At 39.5% G+C, this 23,419-nt stretch overlaps 1 protein-coding gene and 1 pseudogene across 3 annotated transcripts in view; one reads left to right on the top strand and one right to left on the bottom strand.

Annotated features, from left to right (window-relative positions):
* PRKG1 (protein kinase cGMP-dependent 1) overlaps positions 1-23,419 on the top strand; it is a 1,113,305-nt gene that overhangs the window by 314,452 nt on the left and 775,434 nt on the right. The gene's annotated exons all lie outside the window — the stretch shown is intronic.
* LOC311632651 (ferritin heavy chain-like) overlaps positions 1-23,419 on the bottom strand; it is a 158,934-nt pseudogene that overhangs the window by 70,916 nt on the left and 64,599 nt on the right. Inside the window, exon 2 of the transcript in view lies at positions 11,130-11,272. The product of the transcript in view is annotated as a ferritin heavy chain-like (transcript). The remainder of the gene's footprint in view (positions 1-11,129; positions 11,273-23,419) is intronic.

The raw sequence follows: 23,419 nt of genomic DNA, 5'->3' as shown, positions 1-23,419 counted from the left end.
GGCTTTTTAAGAATAGCTTCTAAGGGAAGGCCAGTAAAGAAATATTGTCATGGGTCCAAATCAATGAATATAAGACAGTACATATATTACAGAATTGCCAACCTTAGCACATCCACGTGACTAATACTAATATGAAAAGTTTTTGATAAACAGGTTATGTCAGAAAATGTAAAGTATAAGTCATTTTCAGAAATGTGTATAAAATATAAAGCTAGAGACTGCTATTTTTAATTTGCTATTTATAAATGGTGATACACAGTGCCTACTGTCTTAGCTATTTAAGGCAAATTATAATTTAATTGCTGCTTTCTATTCAGACATATTTCTAGGTGGTGATTCAGCTTCTAATGAAGTCTTAGATTCAATTTCCTCCATTTTTATTTGCAAAATAATTCAACTTTCATTAGTGAAGAAGACAGCACGAAGGCGAAGACGTGAATGTTTATTATGAGAATTCCAAGTAATAACATATTACAAATTGCTGTCCTTAACAAAGGGTAATTTTCATTCATTCCACAGTAACAACTGAGCTTCTACTAGGTGTGATGCATTGTTCCCCTACTTCCATAGACCAGGATACACAGACCAGCATGCACAACCCTGCAATCGTGAAGCATACATCCTTAACGCCAGGAATATTTATTGTCTTTGTATTCTAAGGGAAAAATTTAAAATTGCAGACTTTATAATACCATGTTGTGCCTAGATAGATTTTAAAGAACAAGTAATACTTTATGTTCATACTAGAAGCCTGATGCACAAAAATTCGTGCAAGAATGGGCCTTCCTTTCTGCTCTGGCCCGAAGCTGCCTCTTTCCACTCTGGCCCCATCTTCCCACTCTGCCCAGAGGTCCTAGCCTCTGGTACCTGTATATGCAAATTAACTCACCATCTTTGTGGGGTTAATTTGCATACCCACTCCTGATTGGCTGGTGGGTGTTGTGAAGGTACGGTCAATTTACCTCTTTCTCTTTTATTAGTTTAGATGCTTTGTAGTTTAGAGTATACTCGTGTTTGTTTAACTCTTCAATATCTGGGTGTTTTGCTTACCAAAGGAGTAAACAGAGACCCTGAAAGATGGTGTGACATTCCTGAGACTCAGACAGTAAATGGCAGAGATGAAGCTAGTCCCTTCTCATTCAGGGCTGTGCTGGTGTCACTCTCTATTGTGCCCTTTACAGCATTTTGGTGAAAGGCCGCTTGCAGCCATGAGAATGGGCAGACAACTAAACCTGTCTTGATTGTAGCAAGGGCAGGGGAGAGGAGGATGAATATTTGGTAGCAAAAAAACAAAACAAAACAGAAAAAACCATGGTTGAGCAATACTAGGAAAAGCTGTAGGAGAATCTAATATTTAGCAATGATTTCAAGCAGTAGAGTATCATTCTGTGGCATTTGGAGGCAGTAAGAGTGAATGAGTGCTGGAGACTTGAATTGGATCATTGATCTGGAAATAAGTTTAAACAATGGAAAAGTGTGAAGGGTGCTTTGGGTGATGGAGTAACCTGTCATGGAGAGGTGAAGGCCTTTCTTGGAAACCAGTGAATCGCCTAAAGCAGTCTCAGACTCTGATGAATGTGACTTGTCAGCTGTTTTCTCTCGGAAGGCTTAGTGTCTCCCTGCTTACTGCAGAAAGCAAGGAGGTTTGTGGGATTCTCTTTTACAAGGCAAGCGTCTCCTCTCTGGAAGTTTGTGGATTTTTCAGCACAAAAAACACTGCCTTTTCCTTCTTAACATGGGAGTGTGCATAACTCTATCTATGAGGGAATGGAATCATGAAATGATGGGAGACATAGCTCCTTGGACAGGCCATTCAATCTCCTTTACAACTTCCTCATAGTAATAGATGTAAGAAGAAGAGAAGAATGTAGAAGAATTATATTGGGCTCACAGTGTGTGCTAAGCTCTCTATATGCCCTACACCTTCTAGTCCTCTCAGTAATACCCTGTCATGCCTCTTTTATCAGTGAGAAAGTTGAGAGAATATGTAACTAGAACGCTTAACCACAATACTGTACTCTCTTTTTATGTCATGGTATATTTCCTCCCATCAATCTCTATAGACAGATTTTTTTCCTAAATACTCATTGTTATGATACCTCTCTTTTTATTGTTGATAGGATTACAGCTATCTCCCATTTTCTCTTTCTTCCCCTCTTCCTCCCATTCCTTACCACCCTGACAAACCTCCAGTCTTCACCACCCTATTGCCTGTGTCCATATCTATACTAATAAAAGAGTAATATGCTAATTAGACTGGACGCCCTTCCAGATGGCCTTCTAGACAAAGTCATGCTGGTGGGGGCTGAGGCAGAGGTGATCAGAGGAGATCAGGACAACAGGGGGAGCAGTTAGGGGTGATCAGGCTGGCAGGCAGGTGAGCAGTTATAAGCAAGTGGTCCTGGATTTCGAGAGGAATATTTTACTGCTGGCAGTCAGATATCCCCCAAGGCATCCCAGATTAGATTGGATGCATGTGGGCTGAGCCCCCGAACCCCCAGTACATGAATTTCATGCACCGGGCCTCTAGTAAGTATGTAAGTCTTTTGGTTTATGTCTTCTTGTGCCCCCAACCTCTTTTTAATCCAATTATAATTGTAACAGCTTTATTGAAGTGTAATTGATACACAAAAACTGGCACATACTTAATGTGCATAATTTGGTGGGTTTAGTCATATACCCTTTACATCAACACTAGATAGATTATACACATATTTATCACTATAAAAATTTCCTGTGTCCCTTGTTTTTTTGTGTGTGTGTGAGATAAGAACACTTAACATGAAATCTACTCTCTTACCAAATTTTTCAGTGCACACAAGAGTATTGTTAATTATGACACATGTTGTACAGCAGATCTCTGTAATTGATTTATCTTGCATAAGTGAAACTCTATACCAATTAAAGAACTATTCCCTGATATGTCTTAAACAAAGTACAAGTTTCTTTACTGCTTCGTGGATACACAAGAACCTATTTGTTTCACTTTTACATAGGGCATCCCCCCAAAAATGTATTTATATACAATTTGAATAATTATAAAGGCAGGGTTTATTAAAATACTTTTCATTTAAAAATTCAGCGATCAGTTGTTTAAATGTGTATACATTTTTCTGGGACACCCTGTATGTACTACAGTCAAATACATGGTAGACAACACATTAATATTTATTGTCTAGAATTGGTTATAGCAGTTTGGGGCTGGGGACAACTCTGCGTTGCTTGCTCTTCCTGTTTCGATACAGAGTCATGTTATGTTTCCCTCTGAGGCTGACCAGTCACCTGTTTCAGAAACTGTCAGGGATACCTGGCATACTCAAGCCTTGGCAGAAGGTTTGGGATTTCTTTGCCTCTACTAGGTGTCCGTCATCTTAGAGGCATTTTATCCATTATGAACATTTTGAGGTGGTATGGGTTGACCTATGAGAGGGAATGCCACTTGGAAGGATGTGTGTAATTCATTTCCATTTGGATGGGCCAGCTAATTGCATCTGCCAAACACCTGGCCAAAGTGTGAAGCATTCCTATTTGCATGGTTTGAATCTAAAAATTTTAATCCAGGTCACTAAAGATCCTTCATGTTTGGGTGAAGAGTTTATAATTAGGTAGGACCCAACTTATATAAATAAATCTTTCAAAAGAATGAAAATATGATCATTTTCTAATATAAAAGGGTTGGCATACATCTGTCTATATAAATAGGTAAATGCAAATTATCCAGGCATCAGGACTGGCTTAGGAGGAGCAGGTGAGCAGGAGAGGACTCTGTGCTGCCTCCACCCCAGTGGACACACACACCAGGGTTGGGGGCATGCTCTGAGCAGCTGCAGCATGGCTCAGAGCAAGCCCCTGGTAGGTGGCGGCAGCAGCCAGAGGGAGGGAAGCAGCCCTGGTCCCAGATGCCTGGCGGCAACTGGAGCAAAGCAGCCCGGGTCCCGGTGGGTGGCAGCAGCAGCCAGAGCGAAGCAACCTGGGTCCTGGGTGCCAGAGGGAAGCTGGTGCTAGAAACCAGGGGAAGGAAGGACTATTCTTGCACGAATCTTTGTGCATCCGGCCGCTAGTATATATATAAAAGCCTTTGACCATTATGACCGGCCAGTCGAACTACCAGTTGACAGGTCACTATGACACACACTGACTATCAGGGGCAGATGCTCGACACAGGAGCTGCCCCCTGGTGGTCAGTGTGCTCCCAGAGCTAACCTTCCACAGCTGGCCAACCTCCTGCAGTGCCTCCCCGAGGCTGGCTGGCTCAAATTGGCCCTGATTGGGACTAGGCAAGATGGCTCCTATTGGCCCTATTGCCAGTCAGGCTGAGCCACCACCCATGCATGAATTTGTGCAATGGGCTAGTAGGTTTACAGTTGCATTGTGACAATCTTTTGAGTTAAAGCTATTGTAATAATTATAACCCGCATATCTCTTTTCACACAAACAAACTCCTTGGAAAAGATAACATAGTACCTAAATAATATAGTTTTTTTTTGTGCACATATAATTTTGTTATGAAACAATCTCTGGGATGTGAGGGCGATCTGGCTGCGACATCTGTCACCCCATTGATCACCAGGGTTGATTCGGCTGATCTGGCTGGCTAGGCGGGTGTTCCCCTCCTCCCTCACCGATCCATGTGCGTCCCTCCCGAAGCTGCGCGCTCGGTCGAAGAGGACGACTTTCCCCCCAGAGGAGAGGACCGGTCTTCGGTCAAGGGTATACGAGTAGCTGCGCTCCCCTGCTAGAACCTCCAAACAAGCTCTCAAGAAACAATCTCTGGCTCTTAAATACTTGAAACAAAAGACAGAACTCTACTCAACATTGGGAGGTTCTGTGGTTCACAGTGCAAATGTTTCTCCCAGATCTTAAGCTAAGCAGTTCCCAGATGTGGAAAGTTCTCTCTGCTCTCCTTCTGAGTATTGGTTATAAATACAAGAAAAAAATAAAAATGAGATACTGATGCAATCATAGTTGACTGCTTGTATTAATAATTTAAGACTCGGGCAGTAACATATAATTGGAATATTACATATATGTGTTGATAGCTTAATTCGAGCGTATGTGTGATACACTCATTTTTTCCCCCTCTCTTTTCCCCCCTTTTGTAAGGAAAACACCAGCTGTGTCAGATCAGGCCATGTGTTGCAACATACATTGAGCCCCACTTAGAAAATAAAGGCAGCAAAGCAAGGGAAGCTACAATAGATTCTGAGTGCTCTGTGTACTGCAATCATGTCACACTCAAAGGCTAATATGGGCCAAATAAACAAAGCATGCAGCCCGCGAGCCATGAGTTTGATATGCTTATAGTACACAGAGCAGTATTGGTGTACAGTATTCACCATCATGTAAACTAGGCAGTGAAAGTCTGTATTGGATCAATTTGATTGATTTTAGCAATGATTTTACTGTAAATACACCTACTACTCTAACACCAATACATGGAAAAATGCTTGTCAAATACACAATGCTGTTTTTTAAACACATATAAAAATTATGCTTCTATAAAATGGAGAGTTTTGAAAAGCCATGTTACTAAAAGGAGTATTTTATAAAACATATTAAGTTCTCTAGAGAGAAAATTATATCTATTTGAACACAGGCACATCTAAATTTTACAATGATGAAGCAAAATATATATACAAAAACCCCTCAATAAATTCCATGAAGTTCCTTTTTTTCTATGAAGAAATGAGGGTTTAGATTTCTATCCTTTCACTCTTAACTCAGAACTTATCCCTACTGACCTCAACATTTCTTGGCAGGGTAGCATAGCAGGAGAAACATGAATTTTGAACCAGTCAGATGTGAGTTCAAATCTAGTCTTACCACGAATAAGCTTCTTTGTAGTGAAAGAAACCAGTTCTTTATCCTTTAAACAAAACAAACAAAACCGCTGTAATGTTGAAGGTGAAAAGAAAAAAAAATAAGTCAAAGTAAGAAAGAAAGCATATTGAATCCCCTAGGGCAAGCATGTCAAACTTGCGGCCCACAGTGCCACATGCATGCCTCGTTTATTTGGCCCATGTTAGCCTTTGCGTTTGACATGCTTGCCCTTGAGCAGTGGTCGGCAAACTCATTAGTCAACAGAGCCAAATATCAGCAGTACAACGATGGAAATTTCTTTTGAGAACCAAGTTTTTTAAACTTAAACTTCTAACACCACTTCTTCAAAATAGATTTGCCCAGGCCGTGGTATTTTGTGAAAGCTCTACACTCAAGGCACCAAAGAGCCTCAGTTTTCCGACCACTGCCCTAGAGTAATGTCTAGAATAAATAGAAGCTTGAAACTGGCAGTTATCCCTGGTTGGATTGGAAAGCAGAGGACGAGAATGGTTTTGATAAAATCAAAGGATAGCTGGCAAGAGGTGAGCCCTGTGTGCGTATTAAACCGACCCACCAGAGAGGCCCCTTTGTGGTTAAAATCCCTGGCATGCATTTTGGTTGTCCCTCTACACCAGTTTGGTGGATTTCATTTGCAAAATACAGCTGTTTTTTGTTGTTGTTTTCCCCCTCACTCATCAAGGCATTACAGTTATCAACATGAGTATGGTAAAGCATAAGAACTACTATGGTGATCATCACAGCGTTCCCCTCACTTAAGTTTGTGTAAGGAAAAACAATCTTTTCAGAAGTTAATGCACCTTTTCAGATCCCCATTTTCCAGAGAGGAAGCGCTCGTTCACTAAATGTTCTCAGCTCTCTGCGGTTAGAAAACTGTCAATTGTGAGCAGTTTTATTCTTTGTAAATCTCGTGTACTAATGAAGTTTGAATGGAGCCGTTTTGTGAGGTTGGTTTTATGTGATTTTTCAAACATCCCTTCCCTGGGCTTCATTTGCGAAAGGAAAAAGAACTACTTCTTTTCTTTTCTGAGTAGACCTCTCTTTTGGCCATGAGGGGTCAAGTCTGCTTTTGAGAGCAAAGCGCTTTATTTTACTTGTGAGTGGATGTTACCTATTTCATTCATCGCCAAGCCAATTATGTGCACCTTTTGCTTTCTGAACCCCATCCATGAGGCTCAGGGAAGTCAAGGTTGGTCCAAGAAGGCGGGGACTTTTGTCTGCTGTTTTGTACTCCGTGTTCCCTTTGAAGCATTCAAAACCATGGCTTTCACTTGTCATCATCAGAGGTGTGGAGGTGGGCCAGAACACAGACATCCTTCCTCTTCAAGGTGAAAAGACCAGAGAGCTTTGCATCCTTTTCATCTTCGTAAATGCCAAATGTATTTTGTCAGGGGACTTAAGATTTCATATTATTATGCATCAAAAGATGAGAGGTTGTTTTTCTTCTCAGAAGGTGTCTCTGATAGCAACAGTCACATATTGTTTCTGCGTTGCAAATCAAATAGCCTGGAAGAAAAGTACCGCCACGTTTTTTTGTAAGAGCAGCACAAACTGTGATCATTATGGATCAACATGACAGTTCATCCTCATGAACTTTTAATGTTTCCACTTGATGGCAGTTGAAATGAAAGCAATGGAAGATCAAAACGGTGTATGTATATGTGTATGTACCACATTCAAGATTTTACTACGTGAGTTTCAATAAATCATTGAAAGACATTCTATGGTTGAAGTAGTGGTTACTTTTTTCTTCAAGTGTTTCTTTTCTTTCTCTATTTCATAAGTATTCTAACCATTTTTTTCTGGGTAAAATGAACTATATTTATCTTTGGTACACTTATGAAATATTGTAATTTTTAGGTCTCAGTCATAATGGTGCCCAATGTATATATTTTTACAAGCTATTGTGCAAAAAGTTGGTATTTGTTTTGAGTACTAACAATAAGGGGAATTGTTGAACTAAGTTCTCTTCGTCTGATCCAAATGGAGCACCATTTTGGCCATTCTGTTCAATCTTTCAATCAGGTAATACAGTGAGAGGAAAAAAAGCCAATCTAAGGAATTGATTTTATAATCACAGATTAGTAAAACACTAATAGCATCATCATACATGGCAGTGAAATGTTATGTAGTGCAGAATGAATTCAGTGTTTTTCTTTAGGGAATTTTGTTTTATAGGTAATTGAGATATAGTACCTGACTGCCCTGGGATAAGTTAATTTGTATTCAGGGTAACATTAGATACTTTGTAGAATGGAAACAACTTAGTTGTTATTTATTTCTTTAGACTGAAAATATCATTAAAGAAGTGACTTGTCTGAAAAGCTGGGGATCTGATTGAAACCAAATTTATATTACCCAATGGACAGAAAGCAGTCAAAATATAGATTGATGGCATGTTCTCAGGCACAGATTAATAATAAGACAGACATTTGGCTTCTGCTCATTTTGATGGACTGAGGGAAATGTAATTCAGGATAGATTTCCCCAAGTAATCACATGGATGTGGTTAGCTGAAGTTAGACACAGATGTAATTGACAATTTTAAAGAAAAAATATAAGAAAACAGTTTATTCAATAAGGTTATGATCTTCTACCACCTCTAATGATTTACACTCAATTAAATAAAGATTGAATGCCAAATATAAGCAATGATAATAATGCAAATAAACATGCAAGATTTTAAAATAGAAATAATTAATGGAATTTAATAATTACCTGGGTTTTGACTGGGATAGAGTTAGAAGTTACCTAATTTACTCACTACCCTTGACAAGTAAATATAGTAATTTCTAAGTTTAAGAAACTGGTTTCATAGCTCATATCTTTAAGCTGAAAGAGAAAATGTAAGCTTTACCGACACACAATTTTAGAACTCAGGGGCTCATGGAGGCCTGTTTCTCTCCGGTATCCAGCAAGATGATTTTGGCCTCAGTTAACAGAAAACCTGTCTCAAATTGACTTAAATGAAGGCATTTATTATCTCACATAAGGCGTTCTGAGATAGTCAGCAACGCAGTGTGGTGTGGCAGTATCCCTGAAGTTCTGCGATGTGGATTTGTCTCCACAAAGTGTTGATTTTGTGCTCAGATTGGCAGGAGGCTGGCTGAACTGGCCCAGGCCCCCAGTGTTCAGAGGAAGCATGGAGGCCATTTCTTTCTGTTGCTTCTTTTTCCAGGGGCAGGAACCCTTTCCCATGTGCTTCCCAGCAGCCATTCTCATTTCTCGGGTGGGCCACATGGAGGCATGGAATTGCCACGATTGCCATAAAGAGATCCTGACCATTTTGGGAACTTGGAATTAGGGGTACCTTCCCCGAGTCATGTGGTGTGGGATGGTCAGCTGTATAAAATGAGGTTCCTTTTGAAAGGAAGAAAGGGAGAATGGATGATGTGTAGATAATCGCCCGTCTTTTTGTTGGTAAGGAAATAATGGCCCAGAGGCAGCTTAAATGTGCCCAAGTTATAGACTTGCTAGTAGAATCATTTAGCTCAGCATTATTATTGATTATCTACATTATTTATAAACTTCCCCAGTTTCTTTAAATATATATATATATATATATATATATATATATATATATATATATATATATGTCATTCTGGTCATATTTGCTCTTGCAAATGAAGGAAAATTTTCCTAAGTGTCTGAAGTGTGAAGTTGAATGAAAGCTGAAATAAGAAACCACTTTGATTTTATACTTCCTCTGGGAAGTCTTGATCTTCCCATGAGCCCACCATAGACAGCTTCTATGAGAACTTTTCACAGAGTTCTTATTTATTTATATGATTACTTGAGTACAATTGTCCCATTTACTAAATACCAATAGGGACACTTTTTTGCACACTGTTCTTGATATATAATCTGAGACTCCATCAATGGAATGAATACATAAATCTTGAAATTTTCTTTTTAGTCCCATGATCATGAAATCTGTTTAAGCCCTGTGGTGTGATCCAATAAGAATAGGGTGCACTTTTAGATTCATCTAACATGTAGACATGGTCCCATGCCTGAGATGGTGGGGGTAGATAGGATATATAAAAAATGTAAAATTAACACTATGGCATAGTCATGTCCTATGCTAGATGAACACAACAGATAAAGATGTCATCAGAATTCAGAAATGGACAGTGAAGAAGTCTATGACATTTGGAGACTACTCACAGAGGAGGGAGAATTCAGGCTCAGTTTTGAAAGAAAGATGGACTTTAGGCAAGTGGAAAGGAATAGAATCCAATCCAGGAAGGTGAACCAAGAAAGAAAGGTTAGATTTCATTTAGGGACAATGGATGGATCAGTGAGAGCAAAGCATTTGTGACACTGATGATACTGGAAAGTAAGGGAGATTGTGAAGAGTCTTCAGCCCAGTCTAAGACACCTCTGGAATACAGAAGCTTCCAGAGCAGGATCTGACATAAAGGAATCAATACTTACAAATATTAGTTTGAAAATATGAGTAGGATGGGACATGATGGGAGGGGTAGTGAAGAGGTAAAGTAGTATTCTAAATGTAAAGGCTCAAATAATAAAATGAAAGAAATGGGCCTGAAGGGAAAGATGAGACAAGTTTTGAAACATTAAGACAGGACAAGTGATTGGACATAGGGGTTAAGATAGCCCAAAGCAAATCTCCTAGGGACTGAGCCTTGAAAACTGATGGGATAGCAAAGGAAATAGCAAAATCTAGAAGAGAGTGTTTTTTTTTTGTTTTTTTTTTTGGTGTGTGTGTGTGTGTGTGTGTGTGTGTGTGTGTGTGTTTGTTTGTTTTTGTTTTTATCAGAGAAGATAGTTTTGTGTCGAATGGTCTGGTTTTGCAGAATCGGGGGGACACAGTGCTGTTCATCAGGAAGTTGGAGGTGTACAATGAATTTCAAAATTAGAGGAGCTGGTGCTGTAGATTAGAATGAATGTCATGTGCAAGTGTAAGTCAAAGTCACAAGAGAGTTAGAGATTTGCAGCACGTGGCAACAGGCCTGACAGATATGCGTCTCAATACATATGTATTGAATTAAAACTAAACTTTATTATCCAGAATAGTTGTGCTTAGCAGAGATAGAAACCCATCGGAGACTGACTTGCAGATTGACTTTACGGACTCATGTCTTAGAATGGCCCAGGTCAGGGCTAGCTGTAGGCATGACTGAACTGATGTGTTTACATGGTTGGGGAATTCTCTCTCATCTCGGCTGTATTATGTTAGCCTCTTTCTCAGGTGGCCTCTCTGGTTATATGGCACATTCTGCCACGGTGCCTCTGTTGCAAAAACAGCTCCTCTTTTCACCACGTACTGAGGAAGTGCCAGAAGTCACTCTGTCTGAAAAAACTTGCAACAGTCTTTCCACCCTGAACCGATTACCGTGACACTGATTAACCAGATCTATCCCTAGAGTCAAGGGCAGTACAATGTCATCAAAATACACGTAAACAAAACCTGAAAAGGACAATAATGGGGATAGCTATACAGGAAATCAAGGTTGTTTTTTTTGTTTTGGCCAGAACAAAGGAGTGGGCACTAGGCAGGTGAATACATTGTTAGTCACCATAGGAATTATGGTAAAATCCTGCAGGATGGCAAGGCCTGGGCCTGAAGTACACATACTCACATTTCCAGGGCAAGGGAAAGGTGGCTCAGTGAAAGAGAAACAAATGAATCAGCAGAGGAGGCTGAGTGAGACCACAGATGGGAACTAATCAGGCTCATTTCCTGATACACAACTTCTGTGTAAGGCTTCTAGTGACTCCAATATGGCATTTACCCTGGTATGAAGCATAACACCACCTCCATCCCTGCAGTGTAGGGTTCTCAGCCCATCCTCCGTGCCCACACCCAGCTACCCCCACCATGGTCCCTGGTCCCCTGGCTGCTGGCAGTCCCACTACCACATCCACTGCTCCAACGCACTGATGGTGCCAGCTCTGCTTGCACCTGCTGATGGTGCAGAGTGATTGGAGCCTGTGCCAGCAGTGGGTGTGAGAGAGGGCTGCTGCCCCAATCGCCTCTCAGGAGCTGGGGGAGGTAGAGAAACCCACAGGGGTGATCAGGGCTAGCAGCTGCTGCTCGCACCCACTGATGGCGCCGAGTGATCAGGACTGGTGCCAGGCACTGGCAGCAGGTGCTAGTGGTGGCTTTGGCGCTGGCTGTGGGTGCAAGTGGGGTCAGCGCTCTCAGCAGGTGTGAGCGCTGGGTAGGACCGAGGTGCGCGAGAGCAAAGACTTTTCACTAACCACCAGAGACTCACCCAGATGACGGATTGGTGCCCCGCCTTGGTCTGGAGCCCCCAATCACCTCCACCATCCTGCCATGGCCAATGCCTGCCATGTCCCATATATGCCCCCCTGGTGGTCAGCACATATCATAGCGACTGGTTGTTTGGTTGTTTGGTTGTCGTTGTTATGGTTGTTCCGCTGATTGGTCTATTGAATATTAGCCTTATATAGGATACTTCTGTAATATATCTGCAAATATACATATATACAAATATACATATATTTACATTTGTGCAACCATCAGTACTTACCTAAAGCTTTAATGAGAATGAGTTTGAGTGTATAGTATTTCTTGTCAAGAATAGCCTTACAACTCAAAGATGTAATTTTTCTTGAAGCACACACTCATAGCAGCTATAATTATTATCATTTGCTGTGTCCTTTCCATGTGCTAAGGGCTGTGGTATGTGATTTACATACATTATCTTATTTCATTTTCCCTGCACAGTAACCCTAAGGGGATGGTATTATCCCTATTTTGTAGTTGTAGGAGCTGGAGCGCTGAGGTGCTGAGATGTAAAGTAAGATGTGGCAGAGCCAGGACCCACACGGAGCCATGCCTGTCTCCAGTACCTGTGCTCTTACCTACTGCACACGCTATACCTGGCAACTCCAGTGCCCTGCAGCGCTGTTGAAAACAGCTACTTTCTTACACATAAAACACTGGAAAGCCATGCTGGTTGGGTGACTCAGTTGCTTAGAGTGTATCCCCAAAGGTGGCAGGTTTGATGTCTGGTCAGAGTACATACCAGGTTGTGGGTTCAATCCCTGGTTGGGGCCTGCATAGGAGGCAACCGATGGAGTTAGTTTCTTTCCTCCCCTCTTCTTCCCCACCTCTCCCCTCTCTTCTCTTCTCCTCTCCTCTCACAAAAACAAACAAATAAACAGAAACACCCTAAAATTTAAAACCCACTGCATGAGACAAATAAACCACTACTAAGAAAAGGAACTTCATTGAATAAAAAGCATTTATTGCATTGCTATTCTGCTTTGGCATTCAGATGTTTGGAGACTGGAATGTGACATCAATAAACAGTCATATGAAGGGCCTTCTGAAACAAATAACCTTCTCCATTTTTTTATTTCCTCCTTTTGGAAGATTTGTCAGGATGTGTACTTTACTTTCTTGGATGTTTTCCCCCATTCTTACCACCGTGATTTAAAAATTTATTTTTGTTCCTCTGGGTTACAGTGAGAGTTTCTCTAGGGCAGTGTTTCCCAAACTTTTGACATATGTGTACCACTTGTATAATTTTCGTAGTGCTGAGTACTTCTCGTACTCATGAGAATGTAGAATTAGGCGTAGTTAAGCACGGTGCAGTGCATATCCCCACCAAACTCCGGTGCAACGAGTATCCCCACCAAACTCTTCCCGTACCCCTGGGGGTACACATACCACACTTTGGGAAACACTGCTCTCGGGAATGTATGTTCTTCTGGATATACGTGTGTAGGGTGTGCTTCGAGAATAGGGTTAATGCCTGGGAAGTGTCATCACTTGGAAAGCAAGCCCTGCAAAATGCATGTGTTGAAATGCAGTTTGCTCCATTTTCTGCTGAAATGTGCATCTCTGCTGGGAGTGTTACTTTTCAGGATTGTACCATCATAAATCAATTTTGCTCATGAAGACTATTGGAGATTAAGTGCAAATACCAGGTCCAAAATCAATGTGATGTAATTCTACTTATCTGTAGAAGTACTGACAATTGTTGATACCCAAGAAATTATATAAATTTAAAAAAAAAGTTTAGGTGAGGCTTAGCCACCGGAAAACGAATTTGATTTCTTTTCTAAGGGAGACTATTTAGAGAGTAAGTTTCAGCAACTACCGTAGAATTAAAGACAAGAACACTTTGTGTCTGTTTCGTATTTGATAAGAACTGTGCTGTTCTTTCTTTAAAACTCTGCAGTTTACAAAATATGTCATAATTTAAATTGGCATATATAAGCAAGATATGGCAAATGTTTTTGGGCAAGATTTAGAGGGACTGGAATATTCTCCAACCTGTTTTGAAGAGAAGAGATAAAGTACTTTTTTGGACTCTCAGTGCAGGATATTATTAAATACAAATGCAGAGTATTTTGAAACTGCTGAGCAAACCATTATTTTTATATGCTGCATTTGTATCCAAAGCGCTAGTGTTATTGTTTTCAATGCATCATTTCACAAAGAAAGATTAAGTTTTTGTAAATTAAATTTTGGCTTGCGGCTGCACTAGATTCCGAGATATTCCTGGAACCTGAAATCAAATATCTGCATTTCTCCAGATTAATTCTATTTGGGGTATTGTGAAATCACTGCTAGAAAAAAAAAAAAACGTGCATCCCATCCTTTCAAGATATCCTCTTTTCCCCAAATGAACCCAATAGTTGAAATTTAAGATAATAAATAGGCTTTCAACAGCTTTAGTATAAACAATGTAACTGTTGAAACAAAGCCAGCATTTACATAACCAAGAAAAATTCTTGGGCACATGTCTGTTGTCAGTCTTGTCTAGGCTTATCCCACTCGTACTGGGTGAAGATTAAGTTTTGTTTCCGGGCCAATGAAAAGAATATTTCAGGAATATGTTCGTGATATATAGAGTACAATAACTGCAAAAGTTTTTTGTTTTTTTTTTGTTTTTTTTTGTTTTTTACTTCTCACCATCGTCTAAAAGTTGCATACTCAGCTGAAACCGGTTTGGCTCAGTGGACAGAGTGTCAGTCTGTGGACTGAAGGGTCCCGGGTTCAATTCCGGTCAAGGGGACATACGTTGTTTGTGGGCACTTCCTCAGTGGGGGGCGTGCAGTAGGCAGCTGGTTGATGTTTCTCTCTTATCAATGATGTTTCTAACTCTCTATCTCTCTCCCTTCCTCTCTGTAAAAAATCAATGAAATATATAAATTTTTAAAAAAGTTGCATACTGAAATGTCTATGGGGCTGGCTTGGGATGCATGTGAATGGTGAAGGAGGGGATTGTTGCATGACTAACCCCACGTTTAAAGGGATCAGCAGCTACTCAGCTTCAATGAAGTGTTGATCCATGAGAATTTAAAGTCAATGTTGCCAAGACTCCTTATTGTATTTTAAAACAGAAATTTATTTGTTATTGTTATTTATGAAAAATAGCCCTCCCAGGATGTCCCTGGGGAGCAGACCTAAGCCAGCAGTCTTACATCCTTAGCACTGCCTTGGAGGCAGGAAAAGTTCCTGCCACCACCACTGCACTCGCCAACCATGAGCCCTGCTTCTGGCTGAACAGCGCCTCTGACTTCTGTGGGAGCACACTGACCACTAGGAGGCAGCTCCTACATGTGTGTCTGCATCCTGGTGGTCAGTGCATGTCATAGAAATCGGCTGCTCTACTGTTCAGTTGATTTGCATATTAGACTTTTATTATATAGGATAACCTGTGGGCCAAAATATTAAAAAAGTAAAAAAAAAAACAAAAACAAAAAAAAAAAACCACATCTGTAAGACACATGTGACCCGAAGGCCACAAATTGGCAAGTGCATGTCTACAGCATAACACCACCTGACTTCTTTACCAAAGAATATTTATTGAGATCCTGTGTGTGTTTTCTGAGGTTTCCGATGCGTGTTGGTGTCTGATGCTGTAACTGGTTCTCTGCTCCTGCATCTTACTATTCCCATGAACGGTGTCCATTTTATTACCAGTTTGCAGATGAAATTCCTGGGTTCAAATGAGAGCTTGACATGGCCTAAGGCCCATGCTTGGATGTCTGGTCTTGTAACTAATCTAGTGCTGGTGTCAGAGATTCTTCATTCTTACTGAAGCAAAGTCTTTCTCTTATATTCTACATATAGTCATTGGTTTTCTACCTAGGTTACTGCCCCTCAGAGTACGCCCAGAAGCCAAGTCGTTATAGCATTAGGAATTACAATGTTCAACCTGCTTAGGGTTTAGTGTTCCACCTTGTTCTTCTGGCCTATAGTTTTTGTCTTCTATTATTGAACAGATTTCACTGATGCCAAACTGCCTGTATCTCTTGATCTTCATGGCCTCATTCTAAAATTTTAATTGCTTTTTAAGACCTCCTTGTTGCACTGTTATATCCCTGATACCAGGAACTTGCCTGTCTGAATTCTAGGTTGGTACATGCCTGGCTGGATTTGTTCTTTTTAATTATAACTGTTTCTGTTTGGTGGTAGATCTGCTTCTTGAATTTTTCAGTCAGCCAGAACTTTTTCTAATAGCCCTTCCTATCTGGCTGTAGATCAGGTAAAAACCCTTGGGAGAGTGGTGATTTTGGAATTGCTTTTATCATGGAAGCGGGGGAGGGGAGGCAAAGAAGAATAAAATGCTGTTGCCTCTATTCATGCAAGTCAGGTGTACTTATTCCTATTCAAAGCTGCTATTTTCGCCTTATGTTAACAAATTGGTGGTTATTTCATTAGTGTAGCCAATTGATACAGGAATTGACTTTTAAAATGTTCTGCTGATTTGTGAAAAATGTGGGTGCTAATAGAATGATTAAGGTACCAACCTGTTAAAAATCTTCTTGAAGCCGAAACTGGTTTTGCTCAGTGGATAGACAGTGTTTTTCAACCTTTTTTGGGCAAAGGCACACTTGTTTCATGAAAAAAATCACGAGGCACACCACCATTAGAAAATGTTAAAAAATTTAACTCTGTGCCTACATTGACTATATATAAAGTAATTCTCTTGAATAGGAATCAAATAAACACAAAGAAAGTATTTTATAATTACTTTATTATGAAATATTAAGTAAACAAAATAGTGAAAAATTATAAAATTCTTGTCTTGTCTGCACCTACGGCACACCAGGCAACATCTCGCGGCACACTAGTGTGCCGCGGAACAGCGGTTGAAAAACACTGGGATAGAGCATCAGCTTGTGGACTCAAGGGTCCCAGGTTTGATTCTGATCAAGGGCATGTACCTTGGTTGCTGGCATATCCCCAGTAGGGGGTGTGCAAGAGGCAGCTGATCTATGTTTGTCTCTCATCAATGTTTCTAACTCTCTATCCCTCTCTCTTCTTCTCTGTAAAAAACGAATAAAATAAAGAATAATAAATAAATAAATAAAAATCCTCTTGTAGAGTTAAAAGCAGGTGTAGGGTTTGTTGAGATGATTAAAGCATTGCCTGTTGAAATCCCTTTTTACTAGTAGATTGTCATACCTCTTTGGGATTATTCTCAAAGAATATAGAAACCCCAAATGTATTGTTATGTGGATCAGTGAGCTTGAGCAACAGCCCAAAGAGCTGAACATTGGTTTGGAAAAGTCCTTTAAAACTCAGTTTTGAAATATCGAATTCCAGAAAGCTCAATGTAACCTCCATCACACTTGTCATGTTGATTCATTTTGTTTTCAAGGAAAGGAGGATATTATCAGTAACTTATGCTATCCTCCTTCTGTCTCCGCTCTACTCCTCTGGGTGAGATTGGAGAGGTGAACAGCCAAGTGCCAAATGGCTTTAAACCCAGTGTCTCTCAAGAGCATAAGTAAATCCTCAGGGAAGGTGTTTGAAGGTGGGATCCAGGACATTGATGGAGTGTGCTGTAGGGGTTTAACTACTATGAGGCAGAAAGCAAATTTCTAAAATTATTGACAATAGATGGAGCCTTCCCTGCTTTGCATACCATGTCCTTTCACAGAAGCTCCCATTTTCAAGGTATATCATTCAAAAAAGGATATATAAGTAAATATGTAAATAATAATATGTGCATACACGGAATAAAATGTGACATATAGCTATAGAAGTTGTTCTGATATCACATATGTATACGTGGGATTTGGTGCCAAATGGAACAGGTTACTTTGGTTTGGTTGCATGTCCTTTATTTTAAAGTTTATCTGCAGAAGAGGGGGCAGTTAGAGGACTGGGTGAAAAAAGGGATTGAGTGCCAGTTCAAAAATAGTCCCATGGATGTGAAGTACAGCATAAGAAATATAGTCAATAATATTGTGATAATTAAGTATAGTGCCAGGTGCTACATGAAATATTGGGGAGAGTCACTCTATAAATTATATGATCATCTAACCATTATGCTATATACTTACAATTAATACAAAATGAATTGAACATTAACTATAATTGAAAAATAAAATTTAGTAAAAGAAGTAAAGTAAAAAAATGTGGTATATCTATGCAGTTGAATAATAATCAACTTTTTTTTTTTAAGAAAGAACTTGTCATTTGACAAAATAGATGAACATGAAGGATATAATCCTAAGTAAAATAAGTCAGACAGAGAAAGACAAATACTATATTATCTCAGTTATATATAGGATAAAAATAAAAAGGTAAAACTCAGAGAAACAGATAATAGAATGGTGGTTGCCAGGATTAGGGGTGAGAAAAATGGGGCAAAGTTGGTAAAACAGTACAAATGTTCAGTTATAAGATGAATAAGTTCTGAGGACCCAATATACAGCATGGTGACTTGGAATTTACTAAGGAAGTAGATATTAAGCATTATAACAAAAAAAATGTATGGGAGATGGTAATAGTTATGCTAATTAATTGGACTGTAAAAAATCATTTCACAATGTACACATTACATTGTATACTTTAAATATATTGTAATTTTATTTGTACATTATACCTCAGAAAAGCTGGAAAAAATAGTAAGCGAAAACCTATGTATGTAACATAAAAATAGCTATAGTATTATCTCAATTTTTAAAACTATGCATATTAATAAAAATACACAAATATGAATAATATATAAAAGAATATAAAATATTAATGGTGTAATGGTGATTTTCTCTGTTATGTATATTTTTCTTATACTTCTATATATATCTCAAAATTTCTACAATGAACATGACTTACACAAATAAATTTAAAAAAAATAAATATAAAGCTTATCTATAGAGTCTTTGAGAAGAAACTGTGGCATTTGGGGTTTGCTTTGTTGAGTTAATGTTTGGTGGCTTGAAATCTCCACTGGTGCAAATTTGGAATCTTGAGGGAGGAGTCTTTATAAGAAATGTGACTTAAAAAAAAATCAAAGAGAACCAGCCTTGACACATTTCTTTGAATATCAATTTCATATCAACACCGTGGAAGCTTACACATTTAAGCTAGTGGACTTTCATTAACAGTTTCCTATTTGTTAGGGAATTGTCCTTGTAAGCCATGGATGTATTTTAAAATTATTTCCAATGGTGTCAAGTATTAAGTCTCTCAAGATAAATTTGATCTTCAAAGAGTTAAAAGGTATCGGACATCAAAACTGAAAAATAAAAGCAGGTTATATATTAATAATATCGTTGATGTATTTTTAAATGCACAGATTTGAGATAAAAATGCTGATTTTTTTGCTTAATCAGTAAGAGAGTTTTGCAAGCAATTAAAAAATAATTTCACACATGTTTTGGGCAGCATCACTATCATTGAATAAGAATAGTGTTTCCAAAGTGAGTTTTTATATTTACTTATTTAAAATATATCTATATTGATTCCAAAGGATTGGTGGGTTTTTACTCACCTGGTGACAAGGAGAAGTGGCACTTCCAGGCAGGAGAACAGCCCTAGGAAAAGCATTAATTTGGGGAAGTATTGAGTGTACTTAAGGAATTACAGTTTGGTAAAGGAGGGATCTCAAACATTCGCATGCCTCAGAATCATCTGGGCTTGTTATACACAGCTCTCTGTGTCCTACCCCAGCTTCTGGCTCACTAGGTGTGTGTGGTTAGAAAATTTGAATTTCTAAGTTCACCTGAGTTGCTGATGCTGCTGGTATGGTGACCACACTTAGGGACCATACACTAGGGTGCAGGCATGGGTGACTAGTGGAAAGTAAGGTAGAAATGTAGGTGGGGGCTCTGAGGACCTGGGCTGTTACGCTCTGGAGCTTGACTTCTGTCCAGTAGGCAGTGGGCTCCATTAAAGGCTGGTGAGCAAAGAGACATATCAGATTCTACTGAGAAATACTTTTTTTTGGTGGCAGAATTTGTGATTTCTGTAAAAACAGCACCAACAGACAGAGAAGCAAGGGTAATTGAATAGCTGCTGCATGCATTACTTAGAACAGCCAAGACCTAGAAACAACCTAAGTGTCCATTGACAGGTGTCTGAGTAAAGAAAATGTGGTTTATGTCTAATGGAACATTATTCAGCCATAAAAGAGAAGGAAATCCAGCTATTTGGGATAACATGGATGAACTCTGAGGGACATTATGCTAGGTGAAATAAGTCAGACATATGATCTCATTTATATGTAGAATCTTAAAACACACACACACACACACACACACACACACACACATATGCACGCACACAAGCACACAGGCACACACACAACTAAAAACAAACAGAAAACTGGTTGGTTGAGTGCCGTCCCCATATGCCAAGGTTGTGAGTTCAATCCTTGGCCAGGGCACATACAAGAATCAACTAAATAATGAATGCATAAATAAGTGGAACAACAAATTGATGTTTCTCTTTCTCTTTGTCTTGCATCCTCCCTCCCTTCCTCTATCTCTCTAAAATCAATTTAAAGAAAAAAATGGGACTCATAGAGACAGAGAGTAGATTGGAGTTTGCCAGGGACTTTGGGTTAAGGGCAACAAGTGATGGTAGTAAAGGGTGCAAGCTTCCAGTTATAAGATAAATAAATCCTGGTACTATGGTTACAGTACTCTATTGTATACTCTATTGTATACCTAAGAGAATAGATCTTAGATGTCCCCACCACACACAGAAACAGGTAATTCTATGAAGTGATGGATATGTTAACTAACTTTATTTGGCAATATATACAGCTATAAAAAAATCATTACATTATACACAGTAAACTTACACAGTGCTATCTGACTAATACATGACCATAAAACTGAGAAAAATTCAAATAATAAAAAATAGCTGCTACATTAGTCAGAACAAGAAATGGAGCCTAGAGGCTTTGCCTGCATGAGTGCTTTGGTGAGCCAATTGTCCTCTGTGTGAGCGTTTGAGGAGCAGGCAGCAGATTTTATTTAGCGGATTCTTCCTTCCCAGAAGCCAAAATTGATAAGAATATGGTTTTGCAGTATTGCTTGGAGTTTTCAAAAAATATTTACTGAAGTTTTAAAGTTAAATAAACAGCTTTTTACTGTTTAATTAAGGCAGAACTTTCCTATTAAAAAAGTAAACAAGATAGGGCCTGGTGTTCATTAAAATAGCAAGGAGTGCTTACAGGCAGCCCAAGGGGTCAGAACATAAAGCGGCAGACGTGCACGGTGGTGCCATAGATCATATCATTGAGGAAGGCATTCTAGGTCTTTAATACATTTTTTAAAATGTGCTTTTATTGATGAGAGAGAGAGAGAGAGAGAGAGAGAGAGAGAGAGAGAGAGAGAGAGAGCCATCTAATGGCCCTAGCACGCTGCCTACTCGGGATCAAGCTTGCAACACAGGCATATGCCCTAACCTGGAATCAAAGCAGCAACCTCTGGGTTCATGGGAGGATGCCCAACCCACTGAGCCACACCAGCAGGGCAATCTTTAAGGCATTTTTGAGGGCAGCTTTATCTCCTCTATTGAATGACCTTCAACTCAGATTCAGCCATGATATTTCTTGTGGGCCAATATTTGCTGGACACTAATAGGATCTGGTGTGACATTCCAGTTAGTAGCTAAGAACTGGTATGGAAGGGGCATTGCAGGATCAGAATGGATGCATTACTCCAACTTCTTACTTGTTCAAAGCAGCCCTGTTGCTGTCAACATGGGATTTTTTTGTCTAGTGTTCACCCCTGTTTCTAAGTAAATTTTAATTAGATTTTCCTTTAAAAAGTGTATGTTTAATTCCGAAAAATGAGGGATAGTCCCGAAAAATATAAAGAACAACATAATAGTCACACACAATTATATAATCTTCGCAATCAGAGAAACACTCAACATTTAGATGCAGATTCCACCTGATTTTTCTGTGAATATAGTGTATATTTTCTCATGTCAATGGCAATTCTAAACTGATTTCATTAACTAATAGCCATCATATAAAATATTACTCCTTAGTGGTCAGGGAACTTTGGGGAAATCAAGAGTGGTCTCTTTTTGAGGAAAAAGGTCAAAGAATCTAGACTAGAAAGTTGTAAGTAACAGCAACATTTGATCTTTCAATAATTCTACTGAACATTACAAAATCCCAGGCAGGAAAAAAAAAAAGAGAGAGAGAGCAAGTCCTAGTAGCTTCCTCAACATGAGAGTTACTGCCTTTTAAGACTTTGGAGCTCCTCCTCCTCCAACTTGCCACTTGCTGAGTGAAAAATGAAAGCCTAGAGGCAGACATTCAACTCAGGATCATCAAGGCAGTTCCCAAAGGTACTGAGCTGAGGGCCTAGGTCTCTGATGTGCTCATTCAGCTGTCATCAAGCAGATTGCTGTACTTTTAAGAAATCGATAAGAGTAGGAAGAAGAGATATATATGATTGTAGATGGTGGGAGGAGTAGGCAAGTTAGCTTATTACTTACTTTTTTTTTTTTTTACTCAAGAAGAAATACTGTTTTTATTTTGGGTCAGTCTTTTTGAGCTCTGTCATCTTCTAAATTCTCTTCTTGTCACAGATATTTTAGTTCCATGTGTTTGATCTTCCTCCCCAAAGGATACAGAGCTCTAATTGTTTAAGCAGTCCAAAGGGGTATTGGGCTTGCTTACAGAAAATCTCCTAGTAACCAACTTTGTGGAAACTTTTGTTTCCTGTAAAGTGGGATGTGCTATTCCTAATGTCAAGGACATGGGATGCATCCTCAGCATACATAGCTGTGCCCGGGGCAATTAGCTTTAAATAGGCTTTCAGATCTAGATAACGTTCACTTCACAGAATATGTTTTTATTCAAAGACTTTCAATCTGGGGCCTAGTATGATTAGGAAGATTCAAATATTAATTTCAGTTTTTCTTCTGCATACTTATTCAAAGTGGCCCGAGTTAGCCAGAGGCCCTTCACTTTAAAGGCTGTGAACAAATGCAGTAAAGAGTCCAAGTTAAAAGAAAGAGGGGATGAGAGGCAGACAGGACAGATGGTCGCGTGCTCTGTGTTATAAGGCTCTGCACCCTCTTTCCCAGCCCAGAGTGCATCTAGAACAGTGCCGGTCAGGAAATCGGCCTCAGACCTCGCATTCCCAAGGGATCCAACCCAGCCTTTTCCAGAGTTTTCCATGTTTTAATTAGATGGGATTGTTTCTAGTGTCTCCCTGGTGTTCTGCTCCCTTGTCATGAGCGTAGCTTAGGCTGAACAAGATTCATCTGAGAATAAACCAGAAGCCCCAATTTTGCTCTGGCCCCCAACCCTGTAGGAAGACGAGAGAGCTGACCCTGTCGTAATAAATACTGTCATGACTAATGTTA

Source organism: Pipistrellus hanaki, assembly GCF_964339955.1.
Source record: "Pipistrellus hanaki genome assembly, chromosome: 14".
Lineage (NCBI taxonomy): Eukaryota > Metazoa > Chordata > Mammalia > Chiroptera > Vespertilionidae > Pipistrellus > Pipistrellus hanaki.
This window is presented reverse-complemented; position numbering and strand designations above follow the sequence as displayed.